We start from the raw sequence: 9,147 nt of genomic DNA, 5'->3' as shown, positions 1-9,147 counted from the left end.
GCATTAAAGATTTCTTTTCCTTTTTTTCTGCATATAAGGAAGTTTTTAAAGTACAAATAACCAACTTCATATGCAACAATGGCTTGCCAGAAAGAACTGGTGCTTTGTCAGGCAATGGTCCTGGAACCACACAACCCAGTAAAGAACCCTAAAGTGCCACTAAAGAACTGTTATTTTTAAGAGTTCACAGACGCTACTTCAGTTTTCATTTTTCTTGACCCTGGTCAAAGAAGTCTACAACTTTCTCATTTTTATTTTGCATCCTTACACTTGTAGTTTGTTTTAAGGTTTAATGCTTCAGGACGCAGTGCTCGTGAATAGAAATAAAAATACGCACTATTGGTCCTAGCCTCACTGCCACTGAGATACCATGACAGAAGTTTTCATTCGCTTTACATTTTGGTGTATGTCCAGACGAAAGTGTGTGTGAATATTTGTTTGTTTAAATACTTACCGACCTATTTACAGTACGTGTTTATTTATTTAAAGGGCTTCTGTAAAACGCCACATTTCCCCCTGGGGTCCAATCAAGCTCTTTATGTGTCTAGCTTGCGTGTCATAACGAACTTGGCTGCAGCTGCTTCGGCGGTAACTTGACTGCTGCACAGTAAGCATGCGTTTGAATGGGAAAGTGAAAGTCAAATGACACCAGAGTATACCTAACTGGCGTTGTTGTGTCGACTGATCCGATTTTTAAAATAGCTAGGTTAAATATATGTGTGAAGACGAGGCGGATTCAGCTACTGACCCGTAAAATACTGCCTAGACATCCAGAAGGACGTAAGTCGATTACGCAATTTGTTTTCTCCTGCGATTAATAATGTAAACTGAGCACGTTTCTTTGATTATAGGGTCATATGGTGAGAGAGAATGCTGTTTGGAAAGGTCAAAGTTAATCGACATATTTAAAATGTACAACTCGCCTAACTCTATTTGGGCTTGGGTAAAATGTATTAGGTTTTGTAAATATGCATAACGTAACATACTTAATCCTGAATAATTGTTTTGTCTTTGATTTTATTAACATGAAAAGTAACTATATGTAACTAACTAACTGTATATTTGAAACGTGTTTCGATGTAATCATTTAGGATTTGTTGCAGCATTCAAAACGCGTCTCATCAACTGGTGTTGTAATGCCAATAACCGTTTTTCATTTCAGTTAGCTTTACTCAGACTGCCACTCTCTGAAGATCGATTGGCTAAGTCTAAATATGCACTCTAGACCACTGATTATTACTGTCTGAATGGGGCGCAACCAAAAACAAGCTAATGATGCAACGTAGGGGATAGGTGGTTGTGCTCGCTTGCTTTATATTAAACTAGCCACGGTACCTGTAGAAGATAGGTAATAATAATTTTTTAAATAGTTAATTACTCCTGCCCTACGTGAACTTTCAGTGCCTTTTCTCCGTATTGGCGTGTGTCCAAACTTCTCTTTATCGGCGCTCCCTTTCTCGACTGTGTTCCCTCACAGCCTGCTTCTCAGACTCTAGCAATTATTTTGAAGGAGCCCTACTTACCGCCTGTACGTTTTTATACTTTCCATGTAAGGCGTCTCGTTTTCTTGCGTGTGCTATGCTTCACACTCGCCAAACTGACCAATCGGATTACTCAGGAGGACTGGACACACAAACCTTTGTGTTTTATTATGCAGTACAAGTCGTATAGTAGAAGTAGATAGAGCGATACAATGCTCTATTCTAATCTAACCACTATTTCGCATAGCGCTGTGCCATAATATTTTCAGTGCATTATATATTGTAACGATCTGGGAAAGAAATTGCTGCTAGGCAGTGTTTTCTAAATAGTTAAAAGAAAAAAAGGGGCTGGCAGAGACACAACTGCCACTCTTAATAAAACGGCCTCTGAGGTGCTGGGGCGCAGGGACTTTGGAAAAAAAAAAAGTGTGTTTTAACTCGTGTGTGGGTTGGGTTTTTGAGTAGAGTGTTGTTTGTCCTGACTACAGTACGTTTGTTTTCGGCTTGTTGAAGTCAGAAGAAAAGTGAATAAAAAACACAAAGATTTGATAATTAATTACCACCACTTGCCTTAGAGATTCATTTTCCCGTCTGGGAAGGGATATTACAATGTTATTTACCATGTGTCTCATTACTGCAATGTCAGAATCCTAATTATTTTCTTGTTTTTAGAGTTTCAATGTAATTAATCTCGTAAACTAGTGCGGGCTCGAGGAGACTGCGATCAAAATGACTCTTGCCATATACATTATAAGATTTAACGTACAGAGAATTAACGGATATCTATGCATGTCAAAACAACGCTGTACTGTATACTTTTTGCTTTTAGGATAATAAACTACAGAGAGGAGAAAGTTAAGTAAAATGTACAAGAGCACAGGGTTAGATTTAGCTTTATATCGTGAACACACTGCCATGATTGTAACTGCTTTTTATTTAAATAGGGAGAGATTGTGTTTGAATAATGTTTTATTTCCTTAATAAAAATTGTAAAATGAAGTTTCCTATCGCATATTTGCATCTGTGAATGTGAAATGTTCATAAAAATGTTTTTCATTATTCTTCATAGTGACCAAATATAATATTTCTAAATTAAAGTCCATCCATCCATTTTCTAACCCGCTGAATCCAAATGCAGGGTCAAGGGGGTCTGCTGGAGCCAATCCCAGCCAACACAGGGCACAAGGCAGGAACCAATCCTGGGCAGGGTACCAACCCACCACAGGACACACACCCACACGCCAGGGCCAATTTAGAATCACCAATCCACCTAACCTGCATGTCTTTGGATTGTGGGAGGAAAGAGTGCCCGGAGGAAACCCACACAGACACGGGAGAACATGCAAACTCCACGCAGGGAGGACCCGGGAAGCGAACCCGGGTCTCCTAACTGCGAGGCAGCAGTGCTACCACTGTGCCACCGTGCCGCCCCTAAATGAAAGTGAAAAACCTAATAAAATATTGTCAGCGAAGGTGTTGATGTATTTTCAAAGTGAATAATTGCAATGAAGAGTAGTTTCTGGTTGCAATTTATCATAAACAACATTTAATGCCAGTGTCACTTTTGTATTTCTGCATGAAGTTCAAGTTCAAGCACTTTACTGTCATTGTGTAACACAACGAAATTACTTTTTGACAACGAAATTACTTTTTGTGACAGTCCCAAGGTGCAGTTAAAGAAAAGTCAGATAATTCAAATATGTCATATACAGTGTTAAGTGATCAAGTAACCAGAGCAAATTATTATTGCTCAAAGTACAGGATCATAAATTGTTATTGCACCTGTTAATGAATAGTACATTACATATTCTATATTGTATTACATTAGTATATTGCACATGTTCAATTAAAAATGATATCAGAATGAGATTCAGAGTTCAGTAAGTTTATGGCAGATGGTAAAAAGCTATTTTTAGTCTGTGCGTACACGGATTGACCTAAAGCATCTTCCTGATGGGAGGAGCTCAAAGAAAGAATTTCCAGGATGAGTTTTGTCCTTGAGAATGTTTTTGGCCCTTCTCACACAGCGAGTCTTATACGTGAGTTTGAGTGATGGCAGTTCAGTCCCAATAATGGCCTCTTCTGTTTTTACGACCCGCTGCAGGACTTCTTTAGCAGCCTTGGTGCAACTGTTGTACCTGCAGGCCATCATGCTCTCCTTAGCTTCCTGAAAAAATAGAGGCGTTGTTGTGCTTTGTCTGTTGTAGCCAAGTTGTTGTCAGCCCAGGACAGGTCCTAAAGTCCAGAATAACTTCTTTGGTCTTTTTGGTATTTAAGACCAGGTTGTTGGCATTGCACCATTCTGTCAGATTCTGAACCTCTTCTCTATATGCAGCTTCACTATTGTCTGTTACAAGCCCAATGAAAGTTGTATCATCTGCAAATTTAACAATAATGTTTGATTGGTGGATGGGTTGACAGTCATGGGTGAAGAGTGCATAGAGAAGGGGACTTAGTACACATCCTTGCAGCACACCAGTGCTCAGGGTAAGGGTGGAGGATGTGTGTTTGCCCATCCTGACAGACTGGGAGGCGGTTGGTGAGAAAATCCAGTAACCAGTTGCATATGGACGGTGCTAGTCCTAGTGCATAGAGTTTTTGGATCAGCTGGTTGGGTATGATGGTATTAAATGCAGAGGTGTAGTCAATGAAGAGCATCCTAACATAGGTGTTGGGCTTTTCCAAGTGCGAGAGAGCAGCATGTAGAGCCACACAGATGGTGTCCTCAGTTGATCTGTTTGACCGATAGTCAAACTGGTGTTGGTCTAGATCAGCTGGAATGGAGGCTTTGATGTGGGTGATTACCAGTCGTTCAAAGCACTTTGCAATGACAGGGGTGAGAGCAACTGGTCGATAGTCATTAAGAGAGGTTATCCTTGGTTTTTTGGGAACAGGTACAATGGTTGTGGATTTCAAGTCTTTAACAGTCTTTAACAAGGTTAAACTTATGAATTATCTTTAAAGATAGTCATATGAAAAAGTTTGGGAACCCCTCTTAATTCTTTGGATTTTTGTTTATCATTGGCTGAGCTTTCAAAGTAGCAACTTCCCTTTAATATAAGCACATGCCTTATGGAAAAAGTAGTATTTCAGCAGTGACATTAAGTTTATTGGATTAACAAAAAATATGCAATATGCATCATAACAAAATTAGACAGGTGCATAACTTTGGGCACCCTAACAGAGATATGACATCGATACTTAGTTGAGCCTCCTCTTCCAAATATAACAGCCTCTAGACGCCCCCAATAGCCTTTGATGAGTGTCTGGATTCTGGATGGAGGTATTTTTGGCCATTCTTCCATACAAAATCTCTCCAGTTCAGTTAAAGTTGATGGCTGCTGAGCATGGACAGCCTGTTTCAAATCATCCCATAGATTTTCGCTGATATTCAAGTCAGGGGACTGTGGTGGCCATTCCAGAACATTGTACTTCTCCCTCTGCATGAATGCCTTTGTAGATTTCGAACTGTGTTTTGGGTCATTGTCTTGTTAAAATATCAAACCGTGTGTAACTTCAACTTTGTGACTGATACTTGAACATTATCCTGAAGAATTTGTTGATATTGGGTTGAATTCATCCGACTTTCAACTTTAAAAAGGGCCCCAGTCCCTGAATTAGCCACACAGCCCCACAGCATGATGGAACCTCCACCCAATTTGACCGTAGGTAGCAGGTGTTTTTCTTGGAATGCTGTGTTCTTATTCCACCATCCAAAGCGTTTTCCATTATGACCACATAACTCAATTTTTGCCTCATCAGTCCAAAGCACTTTCTTCCAAAATGAATCTGACTCGTCTAAATGAGCATTTGCAAACAACAAGCAACTCTGTTTGTGGTGTGAGTGCAGAAAGGGATTCTTTCTCATCATCCTGCCATACATATGTTCTTTGTGCAAATTGCACTGAATTGCAGAACGATGTACAGATGCACCATCTGCAGCGAGATGTTCTGGCAGGTCTTTGGAGGTGATCTGTGGGATGTCTGTAACCATTCTAACAATCCTGCGCATATGCCGCTCCTTTAATTTTCTTGGCCTGCCAGACCTGCTGGTTTAACAGCAACTGTGCCTGTGGCCTTCCATTTCCAGATTCCATTCCTTATAGTTGAAACTGACAGTTTAAACCTCTGAGATAGCTTTTTGTAGCCTTCCCCTAATCCATGATACTGAACAATCTTTGTTTTCAGATCTTTTGAGAGTTGCTTTGAGGATCCCATGCTGTCACTCTTAAGAGGAGAGTCAAAGGGAAGCACAACTTGCAATTGACCACCTTAAATACCTTTTCTCATGATTGGACACACCTGTCTATGAAGTTCAAGGCTTAATGAGCTAATCCAACCAATTTGGTTTTGCAAGTAATCAGTGTTGAGAAGTTACATGCATTCAAATCAGCAAAATTACAAGGGGACCTAGTTTTTCACATTTGATTTAATCTCATACAACTAAATACTGCTTCACTAAAAATCTTTGTTCAAAAAACACCCCAGTACTCAGATGTTCCTAGCAAATGAAAGACATACTACTGTTATTTTATTTGTTCAAAGTAGAGTAAATTATTATGCAGGCTGAGAGGGGTTCCCAAACTTTTTCATATGACTTTATTTGTTGTATTATTCAGAAAAAATGCTATATTAACCAAACTCTTCCAATTTATGTTTTGGAGTAAATTGTTCTAAGAAGAATGTATTGAAGGGAGAGAAAAGGTATTCTTAAGAAATAAGGCTCCTTTTTGATCATTCTTTCCACCAGAAGCTGAAAAACAAATTCCACCAACAGCAGAATTAGTTTGATAAGAAAGGGACACTGAGGTTGGGTGCATTGTGGCCTCCCTTTCTAAAGAAAAGACAGGTCAGATGGAACAGTGCCAAAGACCATTGCAAATTCTCTGGGAGTTACAGGTATATTGTATCTTGATAAGAACTCTCTGCACTGTAACTGTAAAAGAGGCCTTGTTTATTAAATTGAACTGATTCACCTGCAATACACTATTCATTAACCAATGTTCACAAAATAAAGACATTTCTGAATAGACTATTACTGTTGGTCCAAATAAAGCATATTTGTGGAGAAAACATATGCTTGTATATACAAACCGGATTCCAAAAAAGTTGGGACACTAAACAAATTGTGAATAAAAACTGAATGCAATGATGTGGAGATGGCAAATGTCAATATTTTATTTGTAATAGAACGTAGATGACAGATCAAAGGTTTAATCCGAGTAAATGTATCATTTTAAAGGAAAAATATGTTGATTCAAAATTTCACGGTGTCAACAAATCCCAAAAAAGTTGGGACAAGTAGCAATAAGAGGCTGGAAAAAGTAAATTTGAGCATAACAAAGAGCCGGAAGACCAATTAACACTAATTAGGTCAATTGGCAACATGATTGGGTATAAAAAGAGCTTCTCAGAGTGGCAGTGTCTCTCAGAAGCCAAGATGGGTAGAGGATCACCAATTCTCACAATGTTGCGCAGAAAGATAGTGGAGCAATATCAGAAAGGTGTTACCCAGCGAAAAATTGCAAAGACTTTGCATCTATCATCATCAACTGTGCATAACATCATCTGAAGATTCAGAGAATCTGGAACAATCTCTGTGCGTAAGGGTCAAGGCCGTAAAACCATACTGGATGCTTGTGATCTCCGGGCCCTTAAACGACACTGCACCACAACCAGGAATGCTACTGTAAAGGAAATCACAGACTGGGCTCAGGAATACTTCCAGAAACCATTGTCAGTGAACTCAATCCACCGTTCCATCCGGCGTTGCCAGCTGAAACTCTACAGTGCAAAGAAGAAGCCATTTCTAAGCAAGATCCACAAGCTCAGGCGTTTTCACTGGGCCAGGGATCATTTAAAATGGAGTGTGGCAAAATGGAAGACTGTTCTGTGGTCAGACGAGTCACGATTCAAAGTTCTTTTTGGAAATCTGGGACGCCATGTCATCCGGACCAAAGAGGACAAGGACAACCCAAGTTGTTATCAATGCTCAGTTCAGAAGCCTGCATCTCTGATTGTATGGGGTTGCATGAGTGCGTGTGGCATGGGCAGCTTGCATGTCTGGAAAGGCACCATTAATGCAGAAAAATATATTCAGGTTCTAGAACAACATATGCTCCCATCCAGATGTCATCTCTTTCAGGGAAGACCCTGCATTTTTCAACAAGATAATGCCAGACCACATTCTGCATCAATCACAACATCATGGCTGCGTAGGAGAAGGATCCGGTACTGAAATGGCCAGTCTGCAGTCCAGATCTTTCACCTATAGAGAACATTTGGCGCATCATAAAGAGGAAGGTGCGACAAAGAAGGCCCAAGACGATTGAACAGTTAGAGGCCTGTATTAGACAAGAATGGGAGAGCATTCCTATTTCTAAACTTGAGCAACTGGTCTCCTCGGTCCCCAGACGTCTGTTGAGTGTTGTAAGAAGAAGGGGAGATGCCACACAGTGGTGAAAATGGCCTTGTCCCAACTTTTTTGGGATTTGTTGACACCATGAATTCTGAATCAACATATTTTTCCCTTAAAATGATACATTTTGTCAGTTTAAACTTTTGTTCCGTGATTTATGTTCTATTCTGAATAAAATATTAGAAGTTGGCACCTCCACATCATTGCATTCAGTTTTTATTCACGATTTGTATAGTGTCCCAACTTTTTTGGAATCCGGTTTGTAAAAGCCCATACCAAAAAGGTCTATTGTAATACTATATTTACACATTAAGATAAAATTAACACCTCCAAGGTGTGAGAAGACATATTGAGGGATTGCAGTATTCACAATATGTCTATGCCAATTTATTTTGAAAGTGGTGTAATGAGAATTGAAGTAAAAAAAAATAGTATCTTCAATACAAACATGGAATTACAGTTTTTTTTTGTATAATGAGTCTTATTTTTCCACAATAAATCAGATAGTGTTCTATTAAGTGAATTACAAATTGAGCAATCATCATACAGTGATTGAGCAGCATATGAGAAGTTAGACAGGACCACTGGCTTGGTAAACAGAAATATGCCCTTCCTTTTCCTTGTATATGCCTTGGGATTTCTCCAGGTATATCAGTTTTTCTTTCCACTATGTGTTTCTTTGACTGGCAGCCCTACAGTATGCTGACTGTGTCCTGCTGTCTAGTAATACCCTGCTTTGTGGCTTGTGATCACGTGGTCCAACCAAAAGGGAAAATGTATTCTTTTGCGGCAAGACAGCCTGCTGTAGTTTGTCACTGTTCCTGCAACAACCAAAACATCTGTTTCTGTAAAATATAAAATAAACTAAGCAAAATACAAGATATATTTTTGTAAAGGTGGGAACTACATTAGACAATGCTTGAAGCCCAGTTTGATTTAGAGTTGAGGTGCATTCACACACTTACCAGTACTACAGTGTGTATGTGCTCTTTGTGTTTTTTCAGTCTGTTCCTGTGTGCCTGCTGTGGACAGCCGGTGTTTCACTGGTTTATCACAATTCTTCACATAATTTATAGATAATATAACTGACTGTATATTTTAATGTTTTAAAAATAATAAACAATGTCTTACTCATATCAACAGGATAAAATACATAAACTAGTATGTTTTAGTAATTAACACAATGTCTTTAATCATGTGTTTAAACCATGATTTTGATTGAATTTAAAGTTCACATAATTAACTATG

At 39.1% G+C, this 9,147-nt stretch overlaps 1 protein-coding gene across 4 annotated transcripts in view; it reads left to right on the top strand.

Moving 5' to 3' along the window:
• The first annotated feature begins 569 nt into the window (after window positions 1-569).
• The window catches only part of LOC120524983 (butyrophilin subfamily 3 member A1-like), a 56,935-nt gene continuing 48,357 nt past the window's right edge, over window positions 570-9,147 (top strand). For all 4 annotated transcript variants that reach the window (XM_039746909.1, XM_039746923.1, XM_039746902.1 and 1 more), the window contains exon 1: window positions 570-780. The gene's annotated coding sequence lies outside the window, so the exon portion shown is untranslated. The remainder of the gene's footprint in view (window positions 781-9,147) is intronic.

Source organism: Polypterus senegalus, chromosome 1 (assembly GCF_016835505.1).
Source record: "Polypterus senegalus isolate Bchr_013 chromosome 1, ASM1683550v1, whole genome shotgun sequence".
In the NCBI taxonomy this organism is placed as follows: domain Eukaryota; kingdom Metazoa; phylum Chordata; class Cladistia; order Polypteriformes; family Polypteridae; genus Polypterus; species Polypterus senegalus.
The sequence above is the reverse complement of the archived record's forward strand: the minus strand, read 5'-3'. Positions and strand labels throughout refer to the sequence as shown.